This window comes from Nycticebus coucang, chromosome 17 (genome assembly GCF_027406575.1).
Source record: "Nycticebus coucang isolate mNycCou1 chromosome 17, mNycCou1.pri, whole genome shotgun sequence".
Taxonomy (NCBI): Eukaryota; Metazoa; Chordata; class Mammalia; order Primates; family Lorisidae; genus Nycticebus; species Nycticebus coucang.
Genome location: NC_069796.1, coordinates 13,145,777 through 13,160,810, shown reverse-complemented (window position 1 = coordinate 13,160,810; position 15,034 = coordinate 13,145,777).

The window sequence follows — 15,034 nt, the reverse complement described above, 5'->3', positions numbered from 1 at the left end:
TTCCAACATGTAATATGATATTGAAAAACTCTTTTTTTCTTATTTCAGAATTTCAACTAAAACCCAAAGCGAAGGATAATAGGTGCTAAGAACCCCCACATTCTAAAGAGAACTGCCAGACACTTCTCTGGAGAACTTATCAGTTATGCAGCTATCACCCACTGCTCCCACCAGCCTGCATAAGTAATAGATTAGAAATCATAGAATTCCCATGTGTTGCTGAGTCGCTGGGCTAGCAATGGTTCTCAAACCAAGTGGAGGCTGGAAAGATGGGGAGGCGTTTTTCTGGGGGTGCTTTTGACATTGAATGGGCAGGATCCAGGGATGCCAAACATCCTGCACTATTCAGAGCCCTGCGCAGCAAAGCATTGCCTCACCCAAACTGCCAACAGCTGTCTTATTAAGACACACCGGCATAGGGTGAAAGTCCTGTGGCTTTTCTGCTTCCCTCCAAAGACAAGCCTATGATCATATCCCAAAGCCAAGTGATATGGGATCAAAGAAATCAGTAATCACTGCACAAAAACTGACATCCATTCTCAAGTGGACTCCATCCATGTCTGAATTTGTTGACCCCTTTGACAAGAGGATAAAAGGGAATTAATTGTGGGGAGGTGGCTGGATGAAGAAAGGCCGTGGTGCCAGAGTTGTTCTCCCACCTTCAGGAGCACCACCGCCAGGCCAAGTGGACAGCTTACCCAGGCGTAAGCTGTTTGACCAGAGGGTAATGAGGGAACTGTCTTTAGATGCCTGCCCTCCAGAAAATGTGGCCAGCCAAGACAGAAGCATAGGATTCTTCTTATTCAGGAGCCATCTGTCCCTTCTTCCCAAACCCTAACAGGTTGGAGGAAAGAGGATTCCCAAGACAGGGAAAGAAAGAAGGTACAAAGGGAGAAAAGGACCACGCCCGGCTCCTCCAAGGCAGTGCCCTCACCACCACAGGGCACGCCCAATGAGCAGAAGAGCTCTTTCTCCATTGGATGTGTGGCTGACATTTTAAACCTATTAAATTAAGGGAAACTGGAATCTCATGCCCAAAGTGTCCACAAAGCAATGGGATCCAACCAAAATGTTGAGATGACAGATATTTCACAGCACATGGTTGATGGCAAGAAAAAAGGAGAGAGAGAGAAAAGACATAAAGCTGTTTCATATTTGCATGTTACTAAATCTTGGTCAATAAGGAACATTCTCAGCTGATCACTTTCTGCATGAAATTATAAAAGTAATCCCAACATGTGAATGGAAATACTTTAAAAATAACTAAAACTACTAAAAAGGTTTCATGATAATGGCCATCTCCAGGGTCAATAATTAAAAGCCACAAATAGATTTTAGCTCTTTTAGGCAAATAGTGAACTCACTGGAGACTACGGCAGGCTTAGAGTGTGGATTCAACAAACACGTATCAAGTGCTGGTTTGTGCCCAGTATTGTTCCAGGCATTGGGATACAACAGTGAGCAAAAGACAAAATCTCTTCCTTCATGAAGTTTCTAATGAAAAGTCAGACAAAACTGAATAAGAAAAGTATGAAGTATACATGAAGGAGCTGACGCTACAACAAAAACTAAAGCAGGCCTGGGGCAAGCGAGTTCTGTGTGGAGGAGGTGGGCACTGCTCTCACCATGAGAAGGAATGGTCAGGGAAGGCAGTGTGGAGTCCACGGCTGGGCATGGTCCTGCAGAAGAAGGTAAAGGCCCCGAGCAATTTTGCAGTAGATACAACATCACCACCACTGGCTTCTGTGGCCAGATGGACGCTGGTAGGCTGCGACCACCACAATATTCTAACCATCCTTCCCTCTTTTTTTTTTTTTTATTAAATCATAACTGTGTACATCAATATGATCATGGGGCACCATACACTTGGTTCATAGACAATTTGACACATTTTCATCACATTAGTTGACACAGCCTTCCTGGCATTTTCTTAGTTACTTTGCTAAGACATTTACATTCCACATTTACCAAGCCTCACATATACCCTTGTAAGATGCACCACAGGTGTGATCCTTTCAATCCTCCTCCCTCTACTCACCTCCCCCCTCCCTCCCCACCCTTTCCCCTTTCTCCTTGTTCTTAGGTTGTAACTGGGTTATAGCTTTCATGTGAAGGTCCTAAATTAGTTTCATAGTAGGGGTGAGTACATTGGATACTTTTTCTTCCATTCTCGAGACACTTTACTGAGAAGAATATGTTCCAGCTCCATCCATGTAAACATGAAAGAAGTAAAGTCTCCATCTTTCTTCAAGGCTGCATAGTATTCCATGGTATACATATACCACAATTTATAATAGTCGGAGATTTTTTTTTATTTATTTAAATGTGTTTTTTTTTTTTTTTTTTTTAGAGACAGAGTTTCACTTTATTGCCCTTGGTAGAGTGCCGTGGCGTCACACAGCTCACAGCAACCTCCAACTCCTGGGCTTAGGCGATTCTCCTGCCTCAGCCTCCTGAGTAGCTGGGACTACAGGCACCCGCCACAACACCCGGCTATTTTTTGGTTGCAGTTTGGCCGGGGCCAGGTTTGAACCCGCCACCCTCAGTATATGGGGCCAGCGCCCTGCTCACTGAGCCACGGGCGCCGCCCAATAGTCGGAGATTTTAACACTCCTTTGGCAGTGATGGATCGATTCTCCAACAAAAAGCTGAGTAAAGAAATTTTAGATTTAAATCTAACCATCCAGCATGTAGATTTAGCAGACATCTACAGAACATTTCATCCTAACAAAACTGAATACACATACTTCTCATCAGCCCACAGAACTTACTCCAAAATTTATCACATCTTAGGTCACAAGTCTAATCTCAGTAAATTTAAAGAAATAAAAGTTATTCCATGCATCTTCTCGGACCATCATGGAATAAAACTTGAGCTGAGTAGTAACAGGAATCTGCATACTCATACAAAAACATGGAAGTTAAATAACCTCATGCTGAATGATAGCTGGGTCAGAGATGAGATCAAGAAGGAAATTGCCAAATTTTTGGAACAAAACGACAATGAAGACACGAACTATCAGAACCTCTGGGACATCCTTCCCTCTTTATCTCTCTTATGAATTCCACCCCTCGCTCAGGGGGAACATCTATGTGGCCACACCAAGATTATGTGTGTCCTGCTCTGGATGCCAGAGGTGGGCAGAGTGATGATGGGACATCATTACACTCACTGGGGCTCCCACACAAATGGAAAAGGGCGCATGTCTGCCACACTGCCCACTGCTGTCTTTGAGAGCCTGCTCTGTGGCATCAGCTCACTGAGAAGCCATTGTGACTTTAAAAGTTTTAAGGCTTGTTCTGAGAATGCCAGGTGGAACAGGAACTCAGATTTAAGTCTCAGCTGACTCCAAAGCCTGTGACCCTAATCACAAAAACAATTGTGTCCCCTAGTTTTTTATCACCAGTTTGTAAGGGGGTGGGCAGAGAGAGCTGTCCCCAAGATCAGTGCCCCCATAAAGTCCCTTAAAAGCATTCACATCAAGGCCCACAATCTTCACTGTCATTTCAGGTCTTCTTCTGGCTTTCCTCACCTCCTGTTCTCTCTGCGAACCACCAGGGAGTGCTTTGAAACTCCAGGTCAGCCTTTCTCAAAGCCTGGTCCTCCAACAGCTGGAGAAGCATCATTTGAGAACTGTAAGAAATACTAAAACTCAGACCCCACAGCCAGATCTAGTGAGTCCGAAACTGGGAGAGGGGCAGCAATCTTTGTTTTAACAAGTCTTCCAGGTGGCTCTGATGCCACTTGCATTTAGGAAACACTGATGTGGGTCACACAGCTGTTCTGGAGGCTCTGCCTTCCCAGTGTGGTTCCAGACTCCTGGACCAGCCATCTCCCTGTCTCTCACCAAACCCCACTCATCTTCCAGGGACAGTGGCCTGCTCAACTCTTTCATGGAACTCTCCTGGCCCAGGCACAGGAAATCTCTGCCTTGGAAAGCCCTTACCTCTAAAATCTACAGCAAGCCTGAACATTCCCAGAAAAGCAAAGTGTACGGTATATTTTGACACCACAGGTAGGATATGATGCCTTGAATCATGAGGCCATGGAGAAAAACGATGTATTTTCTCTAACAAATACCCTTTAAATGCTTATCTACTCATTAGAATAGCTGCATCCTGAGTATATTGTTGGGTAACTACCTCTGTAGGCACAGAGTTGATCCAATAAGGTGAACTCCATGAAGTGGTAAGATGATTAAAAACAAGGTTTTACTGAAATTTTTATAGCTTTTTATAAATGCAAATTCATACCTCTGGGTAAAGCTTCACACAGTTTTGGGGGGGGTTTAGTCAAAGCAAAATGACTCCTCAGTTTCCATGGATTTATGAATCTCATAGGTGTCGAGAAAAACATCCTTGTATCCTTCCCTAATGAAATTACACTTCTTAATACAACTTTTTTCTGATTCTTCTCATTAAATAGCTCCCATATGTCTTTTGATAAGATAATTTCTTTATTAACTTCTTTATGACATTTAATTTTTCGTATTCTAGAAACTATACATTCACTATTAAATTTCTTCAAATCAGCATTTATAATTTTTTACTAATTTTTATAATCCAATTTTATAATTGGTAGTATTTCTCAAGAGATACTTGACCAGTTTTGGACCCTCTTTTTCTCTAAGGCAAACATGGTAGTCTCTATCCTTAGTTTTAAAAGATAATGATTACCAATATTTAATACCATGCACACTTTATTTCAGTGAAAGCTTATGTTCAAATTAAATAAAATACAGTTATTTAATATGTACTTATTATCTCCCTACATAATAAAGACAGTCAGATTTTTATCCAAACTTAAGGTAGTAGGTACAAAACTCCCTCCCACTTTTTCAAGGACCGAATAGAGGTAAGTGTGTTTCACAGATATTATCTATGGGAAAAAAGAAAGAGCAAGGAAGTGGAGGGGAGTGGAGACTACTACCTCCACAGGGCTGGACCATCAGGATCCTCAAGGCATCAACAGAAAATAGGAATTTTCAGCTCCATTATAATCCAATGGGACCACCATTGTATATCAAACATTTTCATGTGGCACATGGCTGTGTTTAACTTAAAAGAATGGAGAACTAGGAAAAGCAAGAACACAATCTTTGATGTACTCACTCTCCCATTCTGTAAAGCAAAACCATAAGGATTTATTTAAGTAACAACAAAACAAAAATAACTCAGTTAACTGATCTTCCAATATATGAATCACAAAACATCTCAGAGGAAGAAAGACTTCCGAAGGTATTTTTTTCTGTATAATTTTTGTATGTTTTATTATGTAATAAACATATGCAAAAACATGTATTTAGCAAGCTTGAGATACCGATACTTTTGCACTCATTCAACAAACATTTAGTAAGAACAGTGTGCTAGGTACTTTTCTAAACATTTGTTTTTATTTCTTAGTGAACAATAATAGCAAAGAACTTCACCATGTTCAGCAAGAGGAACAAACAATAAACAACAAATATAATAAACAACTAAGTTGTACGGTGCATTAAAACTGAGATGGATGACGGACCAAAAGGGGAAGTAGGGAAGGGAGAGGCAGCTGGGCTCTGGGGAGGGAAGACAGTGAGTGGGGACCTCCATGAAGAGGGAAGATTCGAGCAAAGACACAGCAAGTGAGGACTTTGGTCAACCCATTATCTGAGGACACACCTTCCAGATGGAGGGAGCAGTGACAGCAGAGGTTCTGAGGCAGAAGCATGCCAAGCCCTCCTCAAGGAACTTCAAGAAGCCCTTAGTGTTAGCCCCTAAGTTCCCAAACCTCCTAAGGTCACTGCACCCTTAGTGCCCCAGCACCCCGAGGCCAAATAAATACCTAACCATTCCTATGTCCTGACAATTGAATAGCCATGTTTAAAAATAATATACATAATCGCTTCTCGGCCTTTTGGCTAAGATCAAGTGTAAAAATAATATACATAAACTGAAGGAAAAAAGTTTTATTTAACTCTTAAATAACCACAGTTACTTACAAATGATGTGCTTGTACCTCATGGGCTCTGCGTAGGCCCTTGAACCCTGGAATCAGATGGGACACTGACATTCTCATTAACTGTCTCATAATAATGTTTACGCAGTGCTTGCTTTTTATCCCAAAAAGTCAACTTTGCCAAAATGCAATGTCATCTACAGGAATGTAGTACAATCTAACACTGACACTCCACAGTTGTTTGGTCTCTGATAGATATTGCTCTGTTTCCCTCAGAAACTTAAAATATCCCAGGGCATTGTGATATTAAAAACACATATATAAAATCTCCCAGGGCAACCTTGTGAGTTTGCTGGCTTCCTTTCTAAAATTTCTCCTTCCCAATTTCCTTTTCGAGTCGCCCAGGCTGCCTTTACAGAGCACGAACTTACAGAGAGTCAGCCCGCCATGCGTCCCAGTGTAGTAATGCCGTCATTCCGGGGCCTGTACCTGGTGAAGGACCCACCTCCTTCCCTTTTGGTTCTTTAAAGGAATTAACCCTTCTTGAAGGTTTTAAAAACTAAACAGATTGGAACACAGATTAACAAACTAAAATGCCCCATGGCCTCATACCAGGAAAAGATGGGAAGCTGGGAGGAACAGTCTCTGTCCTCCCAAAGATAATTCTATTCACAACAGAAGCCAGTGATCTCTTGCTAGAATTTGCTCTGACATGTCACTTTAAGGCCTAACTGTTCCACTGTTTTCAAAATCATTAACAGTTTGAATCATTACAAACTGTTTTCTAAAGGGAAGAGGAACATTTTAGCCCATTATGGGAACGTCCAAGAACTAAGAGAAAACCAACACTTTCGTTTTAGCAAAACTTAGCTTTCAGAGAAGGAAAGAGTAGAAAGCACGTTCTCATGTGAGAATCAATCGCGAAGCTCCGTTTCTCCACATCTCGAGTCACCTTCCAACGGCTCATGTGACACGGAGTTAGCGCAGGAGGAATGCTATCATAGCTCATTACCAACGCCACACACTGTGAAACAGAGCAGGTGGCAGCCTGGCATCCTCTCCTTCAAAGTGAGAATTAAATCAAATTGAATTTGCTTTACGCAGAGATAAAATAATGCAGTAGGCCCCTGTCCCCCTTTGAAAATAAAAAGGTCATGATTCTTATAAGATATATAATAAGGGGGAAATGACTTAAATTAAACCTCTGCTTATCTACATTGTTGGCTAATTACAAAATTAGAGCTTCAAGCTCCACCACCCTGGCAGTCTTCACGGTGACATAGCGCCATCTAGTGCTCATATTGTCTTAGGGTACTTCGGAATATAAAGGGGACCAATAAAGCAATGGTAAAATAATATAAAATAAATATTTATTGAGTGTCTACTATACAAATGCTATATGCCTCATTGTTTCTTCACAATTCTTAGAATTGCGTAAAGGCTTCCTAAGCAGGAATTTCTCTAACGTCTGTGCAAATCATTCACATCACGGTGAGAAGGAAGATTAAGACGCTCTGTTGGAAGTTTTGCCAGTGATTTCATCAACATTAAATATGAGCCTGGAGGTGGCCATCAGGCTGCTCAGCTTGAGCAGAGCCCTGATTACATTTACGGAGCCTCTTCCCAGAAAAATATGGGGCTACTTAGCATTTATATTGCACTTTTCGTCTCCAAACCACTTTACAGAAACTCTGATTCCCCCAACGCCCTTGCAAAGTAATTATGAGTCTCTACTATTAGCTTCTTTAGGAAAGCTTTCGATGGCTGTTTCCACTGCATGTGAGTGAATTGCATTTACCAAAGAAAATGGCTCCAAAGACTTCATGTCCAGAGTCAAAGAACAATGACCATCTAAAATTTTAATGTTTTATAGAGAAAAAAAGGCTTATCACTAATTTGCATAGTGAACATATTACCCCTTTTCCTGTTCAAAGATAAGAAAGTCCTAGCCAAGAAACCACTGTCCCCCACTGTGACTCTCCCCCATTCTCTCGGCAGTGCCACCATGCCCGAGGACTTGTCCCTAAAACAATAGCATTGCTGTCTCCTCAAAATAAAACCCTGGCAACATGAGGTGGGCAGATGCTAAAAGAGGACAGCTTTATAAATTGGGACTCTGTGATATATTAAAGAGCTAATGTTCCTTTAAAATGTAGGCATCCATCACTCCTACTTTAATCACCTTTCATAAACCATAAACAGTGTTTGGATTAGTGGTGTAGTTAGGATAATAAAAGGGTACAGAAGTTGGCAATTTAATAATATTCGCATGTTCTAGGTATAATTCAAGTTTAAACATCTCAATGGCATGCTTCCCATTTTTAAAAGGAAACAATAAAAAAACACAAATGTTTAAAGACACAAAGCATATTTACCACACGTCTCCCATACACTATGTGATAGATGAGTGTTTCGAGAGAAAGGACCCACATTAAGATGCATCCCTGGGAGAAAGAACAGAGTGAGGCAGAAGAGTTAGGAAGTAGGATCCTGAGCAAGGTGTAACGTCCATGCTGGGAAAGGCCAACACCCAGCAACAGAGTTGGTGAGGGGCCAGCTCTTTCCCAAACATTCTTTTTTCTGTTTCTTATTTATTTTTCTTCATCCCAGAGATTACCATCCCAGAAACACCTATAACAGGCATTTCACAATGCACATTTTGTGACTAAAAGAAAGCATTTCACATTAGAGATAATCATCCAATATTTTTAGCTTTTTAAAAAATGATTATTTCATGATCTGTGGGAAGCAGTAAGAATTAATATATCACATGCCATTTCCAAAATCCTTTCTGCAGACCTAGAAGGATGTATTTGGTGATGTCTCGATGCCAGCTTTTTAAAAACAATCTCTAGTTATAACCACTTTATGTAAGGGGATTCATCACCATTCTGTCACCCAATGTATTTTCATATATTTTAGGACTTAGGAAAAGAAGACGGTGTGAAATTAAATAACTCTAATGAGCATATTCATTAGGCCAGATTATTTTAGGGCTTAAGAGAAATCTCCCAACTGTTCCCTAACATAAAACCTTATCATTTCCACTAAAAAATAGATTTTATTTTGATTGTTGGGAGGAGTAGAGGTGTGGTTCCAATTCCAGAAGCAGTACGTGTCCATTTTGGGAGAGGTGAGAAGTTCAGGCAAGCAAGGAGGGAAAGGCCAGTATATTAATGGCCTGTGGGGCAGACAGAGCCTCTGATACTGACGGAGGTTTAAAGGCACCATCTTAACCTACTGGGGAGGCTAAAGCTTGGCTGGGAAAGGGTAGACGCTCATGTTCTCACATTGCATTCAGATGTGGCCAGAAAGCTTCACTTCTTCTTTCTGTAAGACTGGCCTAATCCTCATCAACCCGCCACCTAGCTAAGTAACACAGATCATTTAGATTTACAATTAGTAATATTTTAATGTCTCCTATTTTAAATAGTTAGTCTAAATGATGTTTAAACCCACAGTGCATTCAGTTTAGCCTCCTAACATGGCTAGTTTTCAGGACCTCTTTTAGATGAATCAGACCCTTTGCCAGATATGTAGTCTTTCAGAACTTGCTCCCTCTCTCCCAACTTCCCCAAGATGACCAGTGTATTCATGAAAGGGATTTACTGTGATCTCCAGGAAGCCATATTTGACTGTTGGGATAATGTGAGGACATCCTCCTCTGGTCCCAGTCATTTGTTCCCAGTTGAGAGGGCCGCACCTGTGGCCCGCACCGGGAATTCTTGCATCCAAGCACTTGGGAAACCAGACAGACTGCTATGGACCTCTCTGTCCAGCTCTTTCAACCAATGCCACTGAGCCGCCGTCTGATTTTTCAGGTTTAGTAGTGGGCACGTGCAAGGCTGCTTCTGAAATCTTCCAGTGTCCCACAGTATAACCCAGAGAGTTTACTAGTCATCTTGGTCTCCTGTGTACCTATCTGAATAGTTTCATAATGCTTAATACTTGATTGACTTAGTGCACCTTTTTCCCTTAACCTCCCTTCTCTTTTGTCAATCCTTTTCATTCTTTTTCATAACAAACAAAAAAAAATGGTACTATTTGTATGGACCCTGGGGTACACTCGAAGGGATTTGAGGACATCTACATGGCTTGGTAAAAAAATTCATTACATTGTTTTTATAACACATAATTATAATAAATAAAAAAACAAGTATTAGGAAAGTAACTAAATTTTGAATTTGTATAAAGCACGCAAATATTTTCCAATCTTTTAAGAGAAACTTGAGCTTGATTTTTATGCACATAAATTTTATATTCAGCTTTTATCCTGAATATAAAACTTTTTGTATCTTTTTATAAAACAGACACAAGCAATTCTGATCAAGTTTTTAATGGTAAGCTCTTCAAATTCTAGACAGTCGACATTGATGAGAAACTTGATTTCACAAGTGAGTGATAAATTCAAATCCATTTTGGGCCGCACTTTGAATCACGGGAGGATCACTTGAGGTTAGGAGTTTGAGACCAGCCTTGGCAACCCAGCAAGAACCCCATCTCTACCAGTAAAATGTTTTTTAAATTAGTCAAGCATGGTGGTCACACTTGTAGTCCCAGCTACTGGGAGGCTGAGGCATGAAGATCACTTCTGACTAAGAGTTCAAGGCTACAGGAAACTACGATCACCTCATGATATTCCAGCCAAGGTGACAGAGCAAGACTTTGTCTCTAACAAAAAATAAATACATACCTACATACATAAATACATAAATAAATAAAATCAATTTTACACAGCATTTTATAACCATACAAAATTTTGGAATTTTACAAAAATTCAAAAATTTACAATAAATTACATTTAAAGAACCTATTAGCTCTTTCTTTGCTCACATTAACCAACAGAATGTTGAAGTTTTGGGTGATAATGTGGACACTTCAAGTGCAATCCAACTTCTTCCCACATCAAGTACTCAAAGTGATGATGGAGTTACTTCACAGAGCCACATGCCTTGTTAGAGCAGTTGCTCCACCACTAGCTTTGACACCACGAAAGCCTGCATCTCCTGCATATGGACAAAAGCACCTGATACATGGGAACACAGCCCCAACCATGTCCTAGCCTCTCACCTCTGAACTTGGACCACAGGCCCTCAGGCTGCACCCCTGCTCCTGAGCACCAGGCAGATGAATGCCCTTCCCCCCCACCACCCGCACATCCCCAGCAACTTCAGAGACCACATGTCCCCACTGGGTAACAAGCCACCCCACCTACCAGCCAGCTCCTAGCATCGCCCAGCGAGTGCAGCATCTCCTAGGCTGTGCACAGGAAAGTGCCAGATTCCATTCTGCCCAAGCCCCAGGCAAATCGTTCATGTCCATAGGCTCCCAGCCAGGAGCCACAGTTACCAGCCAAAAGGCATCGCCACCTTTGGACGTGCTGGGCTTTCGTGAAGACCATGGTGAGCAGATGCCTATAGCCTGCTGGCCACACACAGCTGGGAAGCTCTGGACTGTCTTATTCCTGAGTCACACTTGGACATCAAGCCTTCAAGCTTAGAGAGCAAAAGAGAAAGGAGAGTTTCTCAAACACTCGCAGTAGAATCCTATGATCTGAGGCCTGTGGGCTCTGCTCTCAGCCTATAAAAGGAATTCAGAAAGTTCTCCTTTTCAGACAAAATTTGGCTTTCAAGCCTATCATTTTGCTGCTAAATCCCATTTCGAATGTCATGAGCTAAATATTAACAGTTGCTTTTCATTTGCATTCTAACTTTAAGAATTGTAATGTCTCTGTTTTCAAGGATGTTGCATGCGTGACTGACTATGGAGAAGACCAAGAACATGGAAATGAGAAAGAGAAATGTGCTCATTGCTATCTTTTTAACACATTGACCCTGGGACGTGGGATGCAGTGCCAAGAAGTAGCCTCACCCTAACTTTCCAACCTCATCCCTCCCTGCTCTTCTCCACACAGGAATTTTGCCAAGCTAGACAATGCAATATTCCTTGGACAGACGCCCTCTTTGCTGTGCTAGTCATTCTTCCTGGAAAGCCCTTCCCTGCCTGTCTCCAGCCACTTAAAAAACTACCAATTCCACCAAAATCCATCTTCTGCTGAGGCACCCGCTGCACTTACTAAACCTGATGTGTCCTTTCTCCTCAGAACGCTCGGCGTTTGCTCATCTATTCTGTAATTCCACTTAACCAGAGGGAGTTGCTCAGGGTCTTACTTTGCACCATGGCTCATGCGATCCCTGAGAATAGGGGTGATATCCTCCTTACTTTTGCATATACCCAACCCTTATACGTGCACATTTGAAATTATGAAGATAGCAAAGTCAACTGGAAGCAGGTTGGCTGAGCAGGGTAGCTCAGGCCTGTGATCCTAGCACTCTGGGAGGCTGAGGCAGGAAGATACCTTGAGCTCAGGAGTTCTAGACCAGTCTGAGCAAGAAAGATATCCCTGGGCGGCGCCTGTGGCTCAGTGAGTAGGGCGCCGGCCCCATATGCTGAGGGTGGCGGGTTCAAACCCGGCCCCAGCCAAACTGCAACAGAAAAATAGCCGGGCGTTGTGGCGGGCGCCTGTAGTCCCAGCTGCTCGGGAGGCTGAGGCAAGAGAATCGCGGAAGCCCAAGAGTTAGAGGTTGCTGTGAGCCGTGTGACGCCACGGCACTCTACCCGAGGGCGGTACAGTGAGACTCTGTCTCTACAAAAAAAAAAAAAGAAAGAAAGATATCCCTTCTCTACTAAAAATAGAAAAATTATCCAGGTATCATGGCGGACACCTGTAGTCCCTGCTACTCAGGAGGATGAGGGAGGAAGATTGCTTGAACCCTGGAATTTGAGGTTGCTGTGAGCTAGGCTAATACCGTATCACTCTAGCCTGGGCAGCAGAGGAGATTCTATCTATAAATAAATAAATAAAGTAGTTCTAGTTACATATAAAGAAAAAATACACAGCCCAGGGAGATGATTTTTGCTTCCTGAAGTTATCAGAGATTCAGGCTCCCCTTTGTTCCCTGCCCTGCCATCCTCAGAATCTAATTTACACCCTCAAGGATACCTTGTGGCTGCTATAGTTGTCATACATGAATTATAGGCAGCAAGAGAGGAAAAAATAGCAGAAAGAATAAAAAGAGCATACCTGTATCTCCAAAGATAAAATCTTTAAAAGAAATCAAGCCAACTTATATGTGCACGCACACGCACACACACAGACATTCATAGTCTACCTAACAGAAACACAAGTCCAGCAAATTGTGCCCAGTGTTTCAGGGGTCAAGGGACACAAGGGAACTGTCACAGACAGCCATGAGAACAAAGGATTCAAATTATTGGCTTTCCTACTTCTAAGTTCAGACACAAAACAAATAGAAGACTACTTGCAGCAAGAATTTTTTTTTAATGTCACTCCCCACATGCTACCAGAAAGAATTTTCCACCCATGAAGGAGGCTCTCTCAGCCACAGCAACAGCCAGAGGGAAGCAAGGGGCCCAGAGGCTGGTGAGTGCCCTGACACACACCTGCTCCCTCAGCTGAAAGACCCCACCACAGGTTTGGGACGTGAAAACAGAGGAAATGTGAACCTCACTCCACACACCCGGCAATGACCAGGGAGAAGTTGCTGAAGACAGCCCCACCTAGTTCTCATGAGCCCTAGGTCACTTGGAAGAACCTCAGAAGTTCTCCTTGACCTGATTCTATGGAGGCTCAGAACAGCAAAGAGAGTCATAGGATCCAAGGAAGACTCAATGTCAGTCAAATTTGAAACAGGGAATACTGTTGTAGAATTTGCATCTGAATCTATTTGAGAAAGCCTAGGTTTCATGGACACCAGCAAGGATAAAAAGCAGTAACTGGGACAGGAAGGGATGAGCCAGCATACACCAACAGGGACCGATGGCAAGCAAAGGTAGATGCCCCTTCCTCGTGGTCCTGGGAGAGTCCCCAGAATGCTAAAAGAAGCAGGAAATCTCAGAATTAATCAAAGGGAGCTCAAGTTAAATGTTAAATTCTGTTTTAAAAAAATTAAGTTACAATGCTGCATATATAGGGTCATTAAAAACCATGTCCATGTCATCAGTGATGAAAGTGACTGATGAGTTCTTCCAGGAAAAGGGATGAAAACCTAATGGTGTGGCTGAGCTGAGAAAGCATCACGAAGTGGAACTAGATCTCAGCTATGAGAACTATCCTGTTTCCCCGAAAATAAGACACCTTATTTTAAGGTGTGCTCCCAAAGACGCGCTAGGTCTTATTTTCAGGGGACGTCTTATCTTTCCTGTAAGTAGGTCTTATTTTTGGAGAATGTCTTATTTTCGGGGAAACGGTAAGAATTTGCTCTTCTGAAAAGGTGGGGGCCACATGGAAATAATCTTGGCAGAGGGCCTTGGTAACTAGAAGGGGTGGCATCTCAAAGGTGAAAGAAAGAGCCCTGTGAGAGAAAGGATCTGGTCTGCTCAGACAATTCCCATCCTTCTCCTATTCACACTCTGCACGTGTTTGTGTTACCTGAATACAGGAGTGCTAGCTCCTTAGTAGAACACTCAATGGTCCTCGAACAGTGTTTTTCAACATTTTCATCTCACGACACACTTGAACCTATAGTTAAACTTCCACAGCACACTTAAATTATGTAGATCAAAAAAAGAGTAAAAAACAGAATATACTTTCGGTGCTTTGAACTTCTTTCAAAAACAATTTAATTAATGATCTTTACAATTTTGCAACACACCTAAGATCCCACCCAGCACAACCAATGTGTTGCTGCACACCAGTTGAAAATCACTGCTCTAGATAAAAAGGAAAATCTTAATGGAATAAACAAAAGGAAATGCCTGAGATACTGGGCAGAACAAGTTAAATACTTCCATTTATAGAGCCCAACTGGGCATTACCTCTCCCTACACTTGGAAAAAGAATCACAGTGAAACATTATGCATTAGCCCCATCAGCCTGATCTTAGCTGGATGGGCAGCAGATGGTTTCAGACTAATTTCCTGTGGACGTTGTTTAGATGGTATTCCCACTCACTACCCTTCCTAACCAGCTCAACAAACCCTACTGGTTTTGATTTGATTTGATCCTTTGTTTGTTATCTGACCAGTGTGAAGATCTGCAGAGAAAAAAGAAATACTTTATTGAGTGGTGACTTCCTG